Below are 18,881 nucleotides of genomic sequence, written 5' to 3'. Positions count from 1 at the left end.
GCAAGCCGTTCCACAGGACTACATCCAGCATCTCTACGATCGTCTCCATGGGAGAATAGCAGCCTGCATTGCTGCGAAAGGTGGATATACACTGTACTAGTGCCGACATTGTGCATGCTCTGTTGCCTGTGTCTATGTGCCTGTGGTTCTGTCAGTGTGATCATGTGATGTATCTGACCCCAGGAATGTGTCAATAAAGTTTCCCCTTCCTGGGACAATGAATTCACGGTGTTCTTATTTCAGTTTCCAGGAGTGTATTTATTTCTCAGTATACGAATCAGAGACTAAAAATGATAAAGAAAACCACAGTCCAGAGCACAGATCCTTGAGAAATTAGGTTGGTTCTTGGTGTTATGCTCGTAATGTGATACAATAGAGTACCCTCATTTTCGGACTATTGGTCACACATTACTTCAATGGGAAATGTCGCTATAAAAAGCGCAATTTCCAGAGATAGGCGCAAAGTGTTACTTTCTAAACTGTAATTCAGTTTCCCTGAGAAACCAGACACAGCTGATAAGCTTTACTACCTAGAGCCAATAGTCGCATGTCTGAAAAACACTTTTCAGAAAGCGAGGTCGGAAAGTACAGCACAGAGCATTGACGAGTCTATGGTAAAGTTCAAAGGAAGGTCAGCCTTGAAAGAATACCTTCCTATGAAGCCAGTGAAGTGTGGAATAAAGATATGGATGAGGAGTGATTCTGTAACAGGCTACACATATGACTTCAACATATATTTGGGAAAGGATGCAAATAATCTGGATGGCACATTGGGTGAACGTGTAGTTCTGCAGCTCTCAAAAACAATTAGAGACACTAATGTAATGTTGTCATTTGACAGATTTTTTACATCAATTCGTTTGATGGATACCTTGCCGTTTGCAGCTGTTGGTACATGTAAGGCTAACAGGAAAAATGTGCCAAAGTCAACAAAAAAACTCGCTCGGGGGGGATGTGAGTTCCTTTGCAATTCGTCTGGTACGTTGTGGTGTAAATGGCAGGACAGGAAAGAAGTAATGTTGGTCAGTAACTGTCATTCTAATGATGTGTGTACAGTGAACAAAAAAGCAAAAGATGGATCTAAATTGGTTGTAGAATGTCCAGTGGCACTGAAAACTTATAACGACTATATGGGTGGCGTGGACTTGGCTGATCAGATGAGTAAACTGTATGATTTAGACAGAAAATCTGATAAATGGTGGAAGAAAGTGTTCTACAAACTGTTGCTAACTAGTGATGTAGAAGACTGGATTTTAAAAAAGGAAATTCAACACAAGACAGTGCAACTAAAACATTTTCTAGTCAACCTAGCAGAGCAGACGATTGCCAAGGGACAAAAGACTGCCAAGGTACAGTGGAAATCCTCAACTGGGCGCCCTTCTAAGAGAGCAAGAGAAGGTGTGTTTTGTGTTGCAGCAACAACAAGGAAACACTAACAAAAACTATCTGCAAAATGTGCCAGCATCCATCATGCAAAAAGTGCTTTGCAACATATCATATGTAATTATAATAAATGAGACATGTGTAATTCTTTGATAGTGAATGTGTTCTAAAAATTTTTACTAACTAGTGTAATAAAAAACTGTTTGTATACATCTTGTTTTCTGTATACATTTTAGTAACCGCTATTGCTGTTGGGTACTGGTGGGACGACGTTTGTCCCACTCGGTAAGCTTAGTGGGACACCTGTGTCCAACTCAAAACGACTACTGGGACATCGTAGGTCCTTCTCTTTGTAATGTGTTTAGTGTCATGGTAGAACATCCTCAGGAAATTGATTCAGTTATTTTAGCACGAGTTAAGGGCTTTCGAATTTCTTTTTTTCTTGAACACATTCAACGAAATCTTTACCTTCTATGATGTGGTGTACGACGTCCTGCAGAGCCAAGCATGTGATATTTTGATTTTTTACTGTGAACAAAAAAATCAAAAGAAACTTGCCACTCCTCAGCCGCGCTACGTACTGACAGTGAACGAATTTTCCAAGAAACCATGTCTCAGTTAGGAGGACAGGAAGTGAGTTCTGAATTGACAAAAATGTATTCGTAATATTATCAGTACTAATAAAACACTACGTGGTCAAAAGAAGAAAAATTTAAAAAATCCGTCTTGAAAGGGTTAAACTGCAACATATAAAAATATATTTTTCAAACTAGTTGTGTATGCGAAACGTTACTTACGTTTAATGTTTTATTGGTTCTAAAGCCCGGTCCACACGCAACGATCTGTCTGCGCAGACATCGGTGCAGATGTCTGTACATGCAAAAGATCGCTGCAAATGTGGTGTGTTCACACGACACAAACCCCAATCTACTACTCGCTCGCCATCTGTCGGTGTAGAAAAGAAATACCAGTGGCAAGCGACTACGCTCCCCGTAAACGTCAAACATTTAATTCAGTTATTTTGAAATATAGAAATGGAGGAAGTTCTGTTGTGGTCTGTGTTCGCAACTTGTGTTGCAAAAAACATTCCGACCAACCGCAGGAAACAGAGAAAGCGGGCAAAATGGTGTAGACAGTGGCTGCTAAAGCGAAAGCAGTTTTCTCACGTAAATTTACTGAGAGAGTTGCAGGACGAACCTAACGACTGGCGAAATTATTTGCGGATGGATGTCGAAACTTATAATTATCTCTTAAAGCTTGTAACCCTTCATATTATGAGGAAAAATACTTGTATGAGAAGGGCAATTTCTCCTCATGAACGGCTGGCGGTAACATTGACACTCCAATTTCATCTTCAATTGTACTCCTGCTTGGTCTTGGTGTTTCTTGATCACTAAGAAAGCCAAGCAGATCAAAATACCATAACGTTGGCTGGTATACTTGATCTACTCCTACACCAGATCTAGATTTCTGAACTTTGGATAACTCAATTAGAGCATTGTATGCTGCAATCTTTTTGTCTCGGTCACTATATTCTTTACTTTTAATCTTCCACAAACATGGGTGGTTTCTACAAATTCAATGAATTCACTTACAAACTCTCGAGAACACTGACGAGTATCAGCCAATTTAATGCCCTGTGCGCACAAATACAAACACTTGACTGAGCAAACAGCTGTTTCGCGCCAGATTTGCGGCGATCTCCTGTCCACACGCTCCAACTTGTCTGCGCAGATGTGGTTTGAACCCACAGATTTGAGAGGTTTCGCTCAAACCTCCAACTCCAACTTCCAGGTTTGCACACACTTCAGGTTGGTGCAAATCTTCTGTCCACACGCAACGATCTGTCTGCGCAGATGTGATGTGTGCAGACATTTGCGCAGACAGATCGTAACGTGTGGACGGGCCTTAACAAAAAGTTAACAGGAATAAGTTGAAACTATCAACGGTCTTAAGATGTAAAGTATATCGAACATATATCAGTGGTCGCAATACATCTGACTTTCGGCTGAATATCGAAGTTCTTTCATATACATGGACAAAATAATGCAAATAAATACATACTTGAAGTCCAATGCTAGGTCGTCATGTATCGATCATTGGTCGAATGTAGATCGATTTAGAAAAGGAAAAAGGCAACTTAGCGAGAACATTTTGAAAGCTGTTGTGGTGCCATCGTGTTTGTGACAAGTGCTTGTGTGTTGTTTTCTGCGCTGTGTTTACACTTCGGTGGTGATAGCGGAATTTGAAGCTTCCTATCTTAGTCATTAGGTTTCAGTGACAAGGGAAGAGGTAATATACTCAATTGTAATTTATGTCTAATACGCAGTTTGTGTGTCTCATTAAATTATTTCTTGAATAGCTTATATTACTATTGTTGCGGTCGAATGAAAAGAAATTTCGATAAACCCCCAAATATCATTTGTCTGTTTTCTTCACGTATTCTCGTACTTCTCAGTACGTCAATACAACATCCTTGTCGGCATTGTATGACAAATTGTGAGCGTCCACTGAAAGTGCGTTCAAACTGCAAGTTTGCAGTTGAATTCCGGTTTGATTTAGCATTGAGTTCAGACAGTTTTGAGGTGTATTGAGCCAACGAATATTTCGTTGCGTTTATTTTATGCCTAATAATGAGCACACTGGTTTTGTCAACAATTGACTTATACTGATGACAGAATATTGTACTCTGCCTTACGGAAGAAAAGAAGAGTACGCCGTAGGCAAAAAGAACGTACGAGGAGGCAGTTGCTTGTGATCAGTGATACGTTTACTCAGTTTGTGGCGAGGTGGACCAAAATGTAAATACGCTAGGCGCATGATATATCAACTCCGCTGCAGCACATAGTGCATTTTTCACCTGGAAAAGAAAACTATGCAAGTTAGAGGTATCATGAAGTGTAGCTACTGAAAAATATAGACTTATACTTTTAGGGACATATATTCATATGTGAAATAGTGGTTTATGGTGAACTGTTCTTTGAAATTGCGATCGTAAGAAAAAGTATGATGGTGATAAATTACGAAAGAATGATACAGTATGAAAATTTTCTCTGTTAAAAGTGAAACTACAGAGTTATGTCAGCAGGAGAGGGCTAGAAGTAGCAGTAGCTTTATTCATCCGTAGATATCTTTTTACAAAGATATCGGACATGTCAAAGTATTTACAAGTTTAGACAAATTTAAGATAAGGTAATTCGTATACACACATATTTACAGACTTCAGTTAGACATAATCATTAGATTTACTCCTGGTAGACAATAGTTTTTTTTTTTACAAATTACTTATTAAATAATGTAATGCCACACCATTCACTCATATCTCGCTATCAGTCACTGCACGCCAGTCACTGCACGCACTATACACACATCATTTCATAACACTTCAATCACTACACACACACACAAACACACAGGTGATCTCTGAGCCATTTTCTGTACCGCAACTTCCCATTTGCTATCCTGAAAAACTGAATCAGCATCCCTCCATAATGACTGAGATGTTGCACTCAGAAAGGGGAAGAGGTGCTAGTATTGTGCTATGCATAGCTTGGTGGGGATGAGTATTTCTAGAAAGGAAAAAAACGAAAACAAAGTGAAGGTGTTATGTTGGATGTTTTATAATCATTATTATTATTTATTTGTTCAACATTTTTTATCAACCCTTACTCTGTTTTATCTAAGTAATCCGTCAATGTAGATTTTAAGACCGGAGAAGACGCAGAACAGGCAAACTGTTAAAATACATGTAAAACTTACGTGGCACTTCAAACTTGATGGTGAAGATCAGATGGAAGGTCAGCTGTCTGCTAAACTTACAAATGAAATACAGCTGGGTGAGCAAAGGAGCTCATATGACATGAGGAAGATGCAAATTAATGATGATATTATTTATAAACTGGATGTTACAGTATGAAACTTCCATTTTAGGAAGTGGAAACTATTTCTAAAAATATTAACGTACAAAGATTAGAAGACGGTTATATTTTAAGATTACATCAATTTTAAGTTACTAGTGAAATTCTGGATAATAGAGATTAGCACTCCACCACCAGGGTTGCTACTGAAATTCTGAGAGTGAGTATTTAAAGAACTGTTGACTATTGTATCCGCATGTATACCATAAAATCTCATTCTGACAAAATCAGAGAAATTAGAGCTTATATGGAGCCTTACCAACAGTCATCATTCTAATAGTGATACCAGAGGTACACTGTGCTACTTGTGGAGAAACGGTGTAAATATGTGATACAGGTATTGTTGGCCACGACATGTAGAGCAGGTAGTGTAAGTTCTAATCTTAAAATGTTTGCATATGACACTGTCACATTGAGTAATTATTGTCTGAGGAAAGTCTGCACAAATTTTAGTTGGGTGCAGAGACTGACAAATAGTCCTTTATGTAAAGATATGTTATGAGTTACAAACTCCATGAAGCCTAACCATCTAGTGGATTTGACAAACAAGGTTAATGAGGCACATATAGAGTAGGATAGATCATTTGAGGTTGTGTGAAGTGGAATATTGATGTAGAACGTATTGTAATTAAGTCATATGAAGATATTTCTTGCATAAGACTTGTTCATCAATTGTATACAAGGTATGTTAATATGTTTCCCTTGTGGGAGAGTGCGACTTTAAAGTGCTGGAATATCTCAGCTAACACACATTCAAAGTAAGAGATCTAACATCTCATGGAAATTTAGTTAGAAAGTTCTGAGAACAGGTCTTCTGAATTGGTTGTCTGAATTATATATCTGGCAGGACTGTAGATACTGCAAAGATTAAATTTAAACACATAATGCCAGGAACTAGAATAAGCCGTAATGTCGTCGTAGCTGTTGTGGTATTCAGTCCAGAGACTGATTTGATTCGGCTCTCCATGCTACCCCACCCCATGCAGACTTCTTCATCTCCAAGTAACTTCTGCAACCTACATCCTTCTGAATCTGCTTAGTGTATTCATCTCTTGGTCTCTCTCAGCGATTTTTACACTCCACGCTTCCCTCCAATACTAATTTGGTGATCCCTTGATGCCTCAGAATGTGTCCTACTAACTGATCCCTTCTTCTAGTCAAGTTGTGCCACAAATTCCTCTTCTCCCCAGTTCTCTTCAGTACCTCCTCATTAGTTATGTAATCTACCCATCTAATCTTCAGCATTCTTCTGTAGCACCTCATTACGAAAACTTATATTCTCTTCTTGTCCAAACTATTTATCATCCATATTTCACTTCCACACATGGCTACACCGCATACACATATTTTCAGAAAAGACTTCCTGACCCTTAAATCTACACTCGATGTTAACAAATTTCTCTTCTACAGAAACGCTTCTCTTGCTATAGCCAGTCTACATTTTATATCCTCTCTACTACGACTGTCATCAGTTATTTTGCTCCCCAAATAACAAAACTCATCTACTACTTCAAGTGTCTCATTTCCTAATATAATTCCCATGGCATTGCATAACTTAATTAGACTATGTTCCATTATCCTTGTTTTGCTTTTGTTGTTGTTCATCTTACATCCTCCTTTCAAGACAGTGTCCATTCCGTTCAACTGCTCTCCCAGGTCCTTTGGTGTCTCTGACAGAATTCCAATGCCATCGGCAAACCTCAGAGTTTTTATTTCTTCTCCATGGAATTTTATTCCTGCTTCAAATTTTTCCTTTCTTTTTCCTTGCTGAATGTACAGATTGAATAACATCGGGGATAGGCTACAACCCTGTCTTACTCCCTTCTCAACCACTGCTTCTCTTTCATACCCCTTGACTCGTATAACAGCCATCTTGCTTCAGTACAAATTGTAAATAGCCTTTTGCTCCCTGTATTTTATCCCTGCCACCTTCAGAATTTGAATGAGAGTATTCCAATCAACATTGTCAAAAGCTTGTTCTAAGTTTACAAATGCTAGGAATGTAGGTTTGCCTTTCCTTAATCTTTCTTCTAAGATATGTCGTAGGGTCAGTATTGCCTCATGTCTTCCAACATTTCTGCGGAATCCAAACTGATCTTCTCTGTGGTTGGCTTCTAGCAGTTTTCCATTCGTCTGTAAAGAATTCATGGTACTATTTTACAACCATGACGTATTAAACTGATAGTTCGGTAATTTTCACACCTGGCGACACCTGCTTTCTTTGGGATTGGAATTAATATATTCTTCTTGAAGTCTGAGGATATTTCACGTGTCTCATACATCTTGCTCACCAGATGGTAGAATTTTGCCATGGCTGGCTTTCCCTAGATTACCAGTAGTTCTAATGGAATGTTGTCTACTCCTGGGAACATTTTCTTACTTAGGTCTTTTAGTGCTCTGCCAAATTCTTCTCACAATATCGTACCTCCCATTTCATTGTCATCTACATCCTCTTCTGTTTCCATAATATTGCCCTCAAGTACATTGCCCATGTATAGACCCTCTATATATTCCTTCCACCTTTCTGATTTCCCTTCTTTGCTTAGGACTGGTTTTCCATCTGAGTTCTTGATATTCATACAGGTGATTCTCTCTTCTCCAAAGGTCTCTTTAGTTTTCTTGTAGGCAGTATCTATTTTACCCTTAATGATACATGCCTCTACATCTTTACATTTGTCGTCTAACCATCCCTACTTAGCCACTTTCCACTTCCTGTTGATCTCCTATTTGAGACGTTTGTATTCCTTTTTGCCTGCTTCGTTTACTGTGTTTTTATGTTTTCTCCTTTCATCAAATAAATCCAGTATCTCCTCTGTTACCCAAGGATTTCTACTAGCCATAATATATTGTATAAAATGTACCTACTGTCAAATGACTTCTAGTGACTTAGAGAATATAGTTATGGATGTCTTTGTGTTCTCCTTCAAAAGTAAACAACAATCCAGTCCTTTAAAGGAAGAGAAAAGTAATTCATAAGAATTGCCATCTACTAAACCACAGTTCTTGGTCATTTTGGCTCCTCATTTTCTGTCCCTCATTTTGTAGTTAACATTTCTATATTCAGAGAATGTATATGAGCTCAAATTTCTTGATTTAATTTGTTATTGCCATTTAAGCTCAAGTTTTGTTTGCGTGCCAGTAATAATGTTCTATTACTGACCAGGCAATAACTCTCTCTCTTGGAATGTTTTATCCTCATTGCTTGGAGTTCACAAACATGCCTTGTGAATATGTTGCTGACATTTTAGAAGAAAACATTGCTTGCTTACTTGCTAACTCTACAGTGCCCAGTGGCACATGTATTATAAATGTCAGTTGGTTATAGCTGAGTACAGATTAGTGAATCTGGATTAAGGAGCTAGATCTGGTTAGTGCAGGCTTTTCTATAGTAGCTGCAAGCTCTGTACAATACTTCAGCTATGAGTATTGTGTGCAGTGGAAAACATTTTATACTAAAGGTTGTGGAGTCCTGTTATTGTTGGCAGGATTGCAAAGACCCTAGTAATATTTATTTAATTTTATGTCATTGTTGACATCTTTAGTCCAACGTTGGTTTGATGCAGCTCACCATACTAGTCTATTCTGCGCAAACCTGTTCATCTCTGCATAATTTCTCGATTCTGTATCTGATTGAACCTGATTACAACTGAATGAAATGGCACAGTGGTTAGCACACTTGACTTGCAATTGGGAGAATGACAGTTCAAACCTTCATTCACCGAGCGAGGTGGCGCAGTGGTTAGACACTGGACTCGCATTCGGGAGGATGACGGTTCAATCCCGCGTCCGGCCATCCTGATTTAGGTTTTCCGTGATTTCCCTAAATCACTCCAGGCAAATGCCGGGATGGTTCCTTTCAAAGGGCACGGCCGACTTCCTTCCCTAATCCGATGAGACCGATGACCTCGCTGTCTGGTCTCCTTCCCCAAACCAACCAACCCTCATTCAGCCATCCTGATTTCGGTTTTCCACGATTTCCCTAACTCGCTTTGGGCAAATGCTGGGATGGTTCCTTTGGAAGGGCACAGATGACTTCCTTCCCCCTTCTTCCCTAATATGATGGGACCGGTGACCTTGCTTTTTGGTCCCCTCTCCAAAACCAGCCAGCCAACCAACCAACCAACCTGATTTCTGTATGCAAGCCTTGGTCTCCCTCTACAATTTTAACTGCCTCTCACCCTCACATTAGTTTACATTGCCAAAATGACAATTTCTTGAAGCCTCAGGGTGTGTCTTACACAACCAATCCCTTCTTTTAATTAAGTTGTGTCATAAATTTCTTTTCTTCTCAGCTTGCTCCAGTACCTCCTTATTTGTGATTTCAAGTGCCCATCTAATTTTTCGCATTCTTGTATACTCCATCTTTCAAAATCTCATTTTGTCTGAATTGCCAGTTGACCGTATTTTGCTTCCATACAGGGCCACCATCCTGTCAGAAAAGACTTCCTAACTCATTAATTTATGTTATATGTTAACAAATGTCTCATTTTCAGAAATGATTTTCTTGCTGTTGCCAGCCTGAATTTTATATCTCCCTACTTCGGGCATAATCAGCCAATTTGCTGCCCAAATAATAAAACTCAACTACTTTTAAGGTCTAACTTCCTAGTCTAATCCCTCATCTCTGCCTTAATTAGTTAGAGTCCATTCCATTACACTTATTTCACTTTTGTTGATGTTTTTCTTATAACCTCTTTTCAAGACACTATCCATTCCATTCAACTGCTCTTCCAATTCCATTGCAATCTCTGACAGAATTACTATCCATCAGCAAACTTCAGAGATTTTATTTCTTCTGCCTGAGCTTAAAATCATTTTCCAAATTCGTCATTGGTTTCCTTCATAGCTTGCCCAGTGCACATACAGAATAACATTGTGAATAGGCTACAACCTTGTCTCACTCCATTCCCAACTATGACTTCCCTTTCATGTCCATCAACTGTTAAACTGCAGTCTGGTTTCTGTATCAGTTGTAAATAACTATTTTGGTCCCGCATTTTATCCTTGTCAGCTTCAAAATTTCAGATTGTAATCCAGTCAAAATATTCAAAATCTTTCTCTAAGTCTGCAAATATTATAAACATAAGTGTAACGTTCTTCAATCTACCTTCTAAGTTGTTGGATCAGTTTTGCACTGCGTGTTCATACATTTCTCCATAAACCAAACTGATCTTCCTGTACCAGTCTTTATTTTCTTTAGTAAATAATTCATGCCAACATTTTGCAAAGCCATGACTGTTGGCTCAGTAGTACTGACACATCAACACTTGCCTTCATTGGAATTAAAATTATTACATTCTTTCTGAAGCCTGAGGGTACTTCGCATGTCTCATTTATCTTGCACACCAAGTGGAATAATTTTGTCATTGCTGGCACTCAACAGGATCTCAGTAATTGTGAGGGAAAGCTGTCTACTCCAGGGGCATTGTTTCCTTGTAGCTCATTCAGTGCTCTCCTACCTCATCTTTACTTACTTCATCTCTTTCTGTAATATTGTTCTCAAGTTGGTTCCCCTTAAATAGATCCTCTATGTATTCCTTCCCCGTTTGACCTTTCCCTTCTGTACTTGGTACTGGCTTGCAATGTGAGATATTCATATCCATACAGTTGCTTCTCTTTTTCTCCAAAGGATATTTTTATACTCCTATGGACAGCATGTATTAACCTAGTCATGGATGCTTCTACAGCCTTGCATTCGTCCTCTACCCATTGCTGCTTAGCCACTTATGCTTTAGACATTTATATTCACTTTTGCCTGTTTCTTTGCTTTATTTTTATACTTTCTTCTTTCATTAATTAAATCCAGTAGCCTATCTCCTGAGTTATACAGGGATTAATAATAGACCTTGTTTTTTTTACCTGTGTGATCCTCTGCTGCCCTCTCTACTTTGTCTCCCAGTGATAGCCATTTGTTTTCTATTGTTTACCCCTGTTCCAATCCAAAGTTGCCTCCCAATAACCTCTGCTTACTTCAATTTATCCAAGCCCCCTTCTCCTTGATTATCTATATTTTTGCAGTTTCTTCAGTATTTAGTGTGCATTCTTAACCAATATCAGAGTCCACATCATACCCTGGAAATGCCTTACAGTTTAAAATCTGGTTTTGAAATCTCTGGCTTGCTACTATGTAATAAGTCTGAAACCTTTAGTGTCCCCAGGTCCCTTTTACGTATACCGTCTTCTAACGTGGTTCTTAAAACAAGTGTTAGCGATGATTAATTTATGCTATGTGTGAAACTGTACCAGACGGCTTAGTCTTCCAGTCCTTTCCCCTAGTCCATGTTTTTCTACTATTTTTCCTTTCGTTCCTTTTTCAACTAACGAGTTTCTGTCACCCATAACAATTAAATTTTCACCTTATTCCCACTCCATGGTGTATCTGGCACAGTGACCGTGGGTAGTGTTATGATAAACGCAAAACGATACTTTTCGTGACATGTTCTGCCATTCTGGGGCATCATAAGAAAATTTTCAAGTACTGCAACATTTTCATTCATATCTTTGGGAACTGTTGTGTGTACATTAAATCCTGATGTGCTTAAGGTACATACAACTTTCCTCACAGATGTCACAGATGAAAATGTTGCAGCATTTTAAAATTTTCTGATAGTGCTCCAGATGGGCGAAACACATTAATAAAAGTATTGTTTTCCCCTCCTACCATGACTTTTCTTTTGAAATAATCTCTTTGTCATCTGCAGAACTAATTGGCATATGAATTTGTATGACTGTGACAGGTGTTGGTTTCAAGGCTATCTTGGCTATGATAATATAGCCATAGTAGTTTACCCACATTTCTATTTTCTTATTTATTATTAGGCCTACTCATGCATTACCCTCTCTAATTTTCTGTTGATAACCCAGTATTGGATCCACTCTGTCTTCCATATAAACTCACATTTCTCTGTCATGTCATCAGACCGTTCCTCTCCCTTGTAGAGGCCTTCAGTGTACTTTTCCACATGTTCACTCTCTCCCCTGTACTTAACAGTGGAATTTATCTTGCACCCTTATCTTGACATCGTTACTTTTAATTTCAGTCCCCCCAGGGGGTCCACAACTCTCTTGTGGATACATGCGTGGCGAGCACGGGATCCCGAGCTAGTGCACCTTTTTTTCCTTTCCCGGCTGCATACCTTCCTTTTCCACATCCTTCCCCATCCTCCACCCCCCTCCCCACCTCCGCCTCTTCCCTACCCCCTCTGCCTCCTTGGGAGTATGTTTCGTGCCTACGTCCGGAGATGGATGCTTGTAACTGTAATACATACTCTCTCTTCTTTGCTCTCTATGCTGGAAAGTCTCTGTCCTCCCTTTGTCCTTCTCTTTTCCTTGCCTCTTCTCTTTACCCTCTTCTCTGCTGCGGTATTTGAGACCTCTTTTCTTTTCTTTGTTCCTCCCTTTCTCCTTCTTTCCTCCCTGTGACAGTCTGAAGGTCGACCCACGCATAGCCGGTGATGGGGTAACGCGTAATTCCCTGCCCCATGCAGACAGGTATGACATGTACATACCCCCTGGTAATGGCCAGGCCCAGGGAGGGGTGATTACCCAAGCTGGTAGTTCTGAATGTGCCGATTGGTTCTTCCGTCCATTTCTCAAAAGGTGTGATCTGATGTGTGAACAATCACCTAAGGTGGGAGTGCCCTCAGAGAGGGCCCCCACAGGGAAGGACCGTGCCATTGGAGACGCCGGTTATCGGGGGGATACTTTTGCAATGGTTTCCTCTACGTCTACAATTTCTGCTCACAAGCAAAAGTTAGATAAGTCTTGACCATGGGAAGTTCTTCCATCAGTGCCACAGTTCCTTGTTGTTTCTCGGTCGGATGGAGGTCAAGACTTCTCCACAGTCAACCCTTTCATTATTCAGAAAGGTGTCGACACAATTACAAGTCCTGTAAAGTCTTGTTCCCGATTACAAAATGGAACATTGTTGTTAGAAATAGTCGGTGCCCTCAAAGCACAAAAATTTCTGCGAATTACACTGCTACACACCTTCTCTGTCTGGGTGGAAGCGCACCTCAATTTAAATTCATCACGTGGGGTGGTTTATACACGCTCACTTGATGGATTGTCCAACGAGGAAATTCAAAACTACCTGTCTGACCAGGCCGTTATGGCTGTACATCGAGTCATGAAAAGGGTTGACAAGGACTTGGTATCAGTGTGTACTATCTTCTTGACATTTGATAGAGTTCAACTTCCATCGAACATTAAAGCGGGCTATAAGATAATTTCCATTTGCCCTTACATCCCCAACCCTGCGCATTGCTATAGGTGTCAGTCGTTTAATCATACCAGCCAGTCGTGTTCTAATCCGGCCAAATGCGTTACATGTGGCAAGGATGCCCATGAGGGTGCTTGTCCACCTCCATCCCCTCGTTGCATCAACTGTATGGGCGACCATTCTGCTTCCTCTAGAGATTACCCCATTTTCAAAGATGAACGACTTATTCAGGAAATCAGAGTGTAGGAAAAAGTGTCTACATTTGCTGCTCGTAAGTTATTCACCAGTCGAAATCCCACTGTGCCTCCAGCAGGTAAATATAGCACTGTCCTTGGGTCTCCTCGGTCTACTAAGGAGGCAGCCATGAAGACTTGTGATCTCACCTTTAGTACCACGGTCGTCAGATCGGCCAGCGCAAAGATCGCCCGTTCAACCTCACCGCTTTCGCCTGCCCACTCTATGACTCACCCTTCATCGGGTTCTGCTAAATCTCGAGCCCAAAAGTCAGACACCAAGACTTCGAAAAAAGAGCATACTCGTGAAGATTTTTTACGTACCCCAACTTCACAACCATCGGTTCCTCCTTCTTCTAAACATCATAATTCTAAGAAGGCTACAAAGAAACCCAGTTCATCTCCTTCTCTGCCAAGGCGTGTCCCATCTACAGCACCACCTGGTGGAAATCGCCCTCGGCCGTCTTCTGTGTCGCCGAGGCGCACTGCTGGCGGCCGATCAACCGGCCGATCGCTGGTGGCAGGAGATGCTCCTGAACAACCTATGGATCAGGATCTTCTGCCTTCGGCTGAATGCCATTCCATGCTGTCGGTCGCAAGCTCTGAGCAGTCATTGAGTTGACAGCAACTTTGGTCACATTCCTCCATTTTCTGTTCACCCTATGTCCATTATCCACTGGAATATCCGTGGCATTCGAGCCAATCGGGATGAATTGTCGATCCTCTTACGATCCTACTCGCCGGTCATCTACTGTCTTCAGGAAACAAAGCTGCGTCCCCATGACCGCTTTGTTCTTCCTCATTTTCAGTCCGTCCGATATGATCTCCCGTCTGTTGAAGGCACTCCAGCCCATGGAGGACTCGTGATTCTTCTCCATGATACTCTCCATTATCACCCAATCCACTTAAACACTTCCTTCCAAGCTGTCGCCGTCCGTCTTTCCCTTTCTGGATACACCTTCTCTCTTTGTAATGTATACATTCCATCGTCCACACCAATGGCACAAGCTGATCTCCTTCATCTTCTTGGTCAGCTTCCACCCCCCTATTTGCTGGTTGGGGACTTCAGTGCCCACCACCCGCTTTGGGGATCTCCACATCCTTGTCCACGTGGCTCACTATTGCTAGACGTCTTCCACCAAGCGGGGGTCCCTACATTTTTGTCTGCCTCCACGACAAATTTCTCTCATTTGGACCTTTCGGTCGGTACTGTTCCGCTAGCTCGGCGCTTCGAATGGTTCGCCCTTGATGATACACACTCGAGTGACCACTTTCCATGTGTCCTTAGACTGCAGCCTCAACTGCCATATATGCGCCCGCGACGCTGGAAGTTTGCCCAAGCCGATTGGACACTTTTTTCGTCTCTAGCGACATTCGATGACCGTCGCTTTCCCAGCGTCGACGATGAGGTCACACATATTACCGACATTATTCTTACAGCTGCGGAACGTTCAATACCACGCACCTCCGAATTGCCCCGGCACCCCCCAGTTCCTTGGTGGAACACGAGGCATGCTGTGACACAATACGTGAGCGGTGACGTGCTCTTCGCATTTTCTGCCACCATCCTACTTTGGCCAACTGTATCCGCTATAAGCAGTTCCGTGCGCGATGCCGTCGCGTCATCCGCGATAGCAAGAAGGCAAGCTGGAAATTCTTTATTAGCTCATTTAACACCTTCACTCCCTCCTCAGAAGTTTGGAGTCGGCTTCGACGGTTCTCAGGCGCGCCTAGTTTCTCCCTGGTCTCTGGGCTTACTGTCGCGCATGATACATTAGTGGACCCCGTCGCAATTTCTCTCATTGGGTCAGCACTTTGCTGAGATTTCGAGGTCTTCAAATTACCCGCCAGCGATTTTCCCGAAGAAACGTGCAGCAGAAGTGCGACATCTTGCTTTCTCCTCTCAAAATCGCGAAAGCTACAATACTGTTTTCTCCATGCGGGAACTCCAACATGCACTCGCTCCTCCGCCCCAGGACCGGATGGTATCCACGTACAAATGTTGCTGCATTTATCAACCCATAGTCTGCGTTACCTCCTTCGCCTTTATAATCGAATTTGGACCGACAGTACTTTTCCCAGACGATGGCGGGAAGCTATTGTTGTTCCCGTTCCGAAACCTGGAAAGGACAAACATCTCCCCTCTAGCTATCGCCCCATTTCTCTCACGAGTTGTGTCTGTAAGGTTTTGGAGCGTATGGTGAATTACCGTTTAGCTTGGTGGCTGGAATCCCGCAGTCTTTTAACACCTGCCCAATGCGGATTCCGAAAGCATCGTTCTGCAGTTGACCATCTTGTTGCTGTCTCCACTTATATCATGAACAATTTTCTCCGGAAACGCCAAACGGTAGCAATATTTTTTGATCTGGCGAGAGCATACGATACCTGTTGGAGGACAGGCATCCTCCGCACACTGTTCTCTTGGGGCTTTCGAGGCCGGCTGCCCCTTTTTCTTCGCGAATTTATGGCAGAGCGCACATTTAGGGTGCGGGTGAACACTACTCTGTCCCGTACTTTTTATCCCAAGAAAACGGGGTACCCCAGGGCTCTGTGCTGAGTGTGGTACTGTTTGCCATCGCCATAAATCCAATTACGGATTGTCTCCTTCCTGATGTCTCGGGCTCCCTCTTTGTGGACGATTTTGCGATCTACTACAGCTCTCAACGGACCAGCCTTCTTGAACGACGTCTTCAAGGATGTCTCGATCGCCTCCACTCTTGGAGCATCGAAACCGGCTTCCGTTTTTCTCCCAGTAAGACCGTTTGTGTTAATTTTTGGCGACGTAAGGAGTTTCTTCCACACTCCTTACATCTAGGACCTGTCAACCTTCCGTTTTCAGACGTCGCTAAATTCTTGAGTCTTATGTTTGACAGAAATCTGTGCTGGTCCTCCCACGTTTCCTATCTTTCGGCTCGGTGTCTGCGATCCCTCAACACCCTCCGTGTCCTGAATGGTACCTCCTGGGGAGCGGACCGAGTGGTCCTTCTCCGCCTCTATCGCGCCTTAGTGCGCTCGAAATTGGACTATGGAAGCATAGTCTACTCCTCTGCTCGGCCGCCTATTTTTCGGCGTCTCGACTCTCGTGGATTACGTTTAGTGTCTGGAGCTTTTTACACCAGCCCTGTGGAAAGCCTTTATGCTGAGACTGCTGAACCTCCGCTGTCCAATTGGCGAGCAGTCCTTCTGAGTCGTTATGCTAGCCATCTGTCTTCCATGCCTGCTAATCCAGCCCATGACATTTTTTTCGACGCCTCCTTTGATGTAGGGTATGCAGGCCGCCCCTCCTCCCTACTACCACCGGGAGTCCGCTTCCGTCAACTGCTCCATTCTCTTTCCTTCCGCTTTCCTAAAACCTTCTTGACAACTTGGGGTACAGCACCGCCTTGGCTCCGTCCCCGGATCTGCCTGCTCCGTGACCTTTGTCAATTTCCCAAGGATGGTAGCCCTTCACTTGTTTATCGTCGGGCATTTGCTGCTCTATGTGCACAAATGACGGACGCCACATTTATTTACAACGACGGCTCGAAAACATCGTTAGGTATAGGGAGTGCCTATATTGTTGGCGACACCCCAAATCACTTTCGGCTTCCCGACCAGTGTTCGGTTTATACTGCGGAGCTTTACGCTGTTCTCCACGCTGTCCACTACATCCGCCGCCATCAGCGGATACAGTACGTAATCTGCTCAGATTCTGTCAGCTCTCTCCTCAGTCGTCAAGCTCTTTACCCTGTGCACCCTCTGGTCCACCGGATTCAGGACTGTCTGCGCTTGCTCCACCTGGGGGGCGTCTCGGTGGCGTTCCTCTGGCTCCCGGGACACGTTGCTATCTGTGGAAATGAGGCGGCCGATATTGCAGCCAAGGCTGCGGTCTCTCTTCTTCGGCCAGCTATTCAATCGATTACCTTCGCCGATCTACGGAGCGTTTTATGTCGTCGTCGTGTTCATTTATGGCACGCGCATTGGTCGACACTTCCCCATAATAAATTGCGGGACGTGAAAGCTCTTCCTTGTGCTTGGACCTCTTCCTCCCGAACGCGTCGTCGGGAGGAGGTAATTTTAACTAGACTCCGGATAGGGCACTGTCTTTTTAGCCATCGACATCTTTTAAGCAGCGATCCTCCCCCACTCTGTCCCCACTGCTCTCAGCCGTGGACGGTAAGACAACTTTTAATTGAGTGCCCCTATTTTAATCCGTTACACTCCCGTCTACAGCTATCGCCTGATATATTGTCGATTTTAGCAGATGACACGCGCTCAGCCGATCGCGTTCTCGAGTTTATTAGTGCCAGTGACATGATGTCAGTCATTTGAAGCTTTTTTTGGGGACAACCAACTCCTTTCTGTAGTGGATTTTTAAGCCTTCCTTCTGCTTTTAGTTTCTCCAATTTTATGACTTTCGTTCCCATTGCTGCTGGTTTCCATTTTCGGTTTTTTACTGTTTCCTAAGTCACGGACCGGGCGCTAATGACCATAGCAGTTTTGCGCCCTAAAACCAAAACAAAACAAAAAAAAATCGATTCCTCCCTCATCTCAACGTCCTGTTTCCAGGAAGGCTCTTAAGAAACAAAGTTCCTCTCCTCCGCCACAGCGTGTCTCATCTAACTGCCCTCGGCCATCTTCTGTGTCGCCAAGGTGCACTGCTGGCAACTGATCAACTGCCGATTGCTGGTGGCAGGTGCTGCCCCCGAACGACCTATGGATCAGGATCTTCTGCCCTTGGCTGAATGCCGTTCCACGCCGTCGGCCGCCAGCTCTCAGCAGTCGTTGAGTTGAGAGCAACCATGGTAAGATTCATCCCTTTACTGTCCACCCTATGTCAGTTATCCATTGGAATATCCATGGCATTAGAGCCAATAGGAATGAATTGTCAATCCTTGTACGATCCTACTTCCTGCTCATCTTCTGTCTTCAAGAAACAAAGCTGCGACCCCACAATCGCTTTGTTTTCCCTCATTTCCAGTCAGTCCGGTTTGATCTCCCCTCTGTTGATGGCACTCCGGACATGACAGTCTTATGATTCTTCTCCATGATACTGTCCATTATCACCCAATCCCCTTAAACAGTTCCTTCCAAGCTGTCGCTGCCAGTCTTTCCATTTCTGGATACACCTTAACTCTTTGTACCGTA

General features: G+C 42.7%; 1 protein-coding gene across 2 annotated transcripts in view; it reads left to right on the top strand.

Annotated features, from left to right (window-relative positions):
* Nucleotides 1-3,522: 3,522 nt before the first annotated feature.
* Nucleotides 3,523-18,881, top strand: part of LOC126251334 (transcriptional regulator ATRX homolog) — a 500,398-nt gene continuing 485,039 nt past the window's right edge. For both annotated transcript variants that reach the window (XM_049951680.1, XM_049951678.1), the window contains exon 1: nt 3,523-3,675. The gene's annotated coding sequence lies outside the window, so the exon portion shown is untranslated. The remainder of the gene's footprint in view (nt 3,676-18,881) is intronic.

The sequence above is a fragment of the Schistocerca nitens genome, chromosome 4 (genome assembly GCF_023898315.1).
Source record: "Schistocerca nitens isolate TAMUIC-IGC-003100 chromosome 4, iqSchNite1.1, whole genome shotgun sequence".
NCBI classification, from domain to species: Eukaryota; Metazoa; Arthropoda; class Insecta; order Orthoptera; family Acrididae; genus Schistocerca; species Schistocerca nitens.
This window is presented reverse-complemented; position numbering and strand designations above follow the sequence as displayed.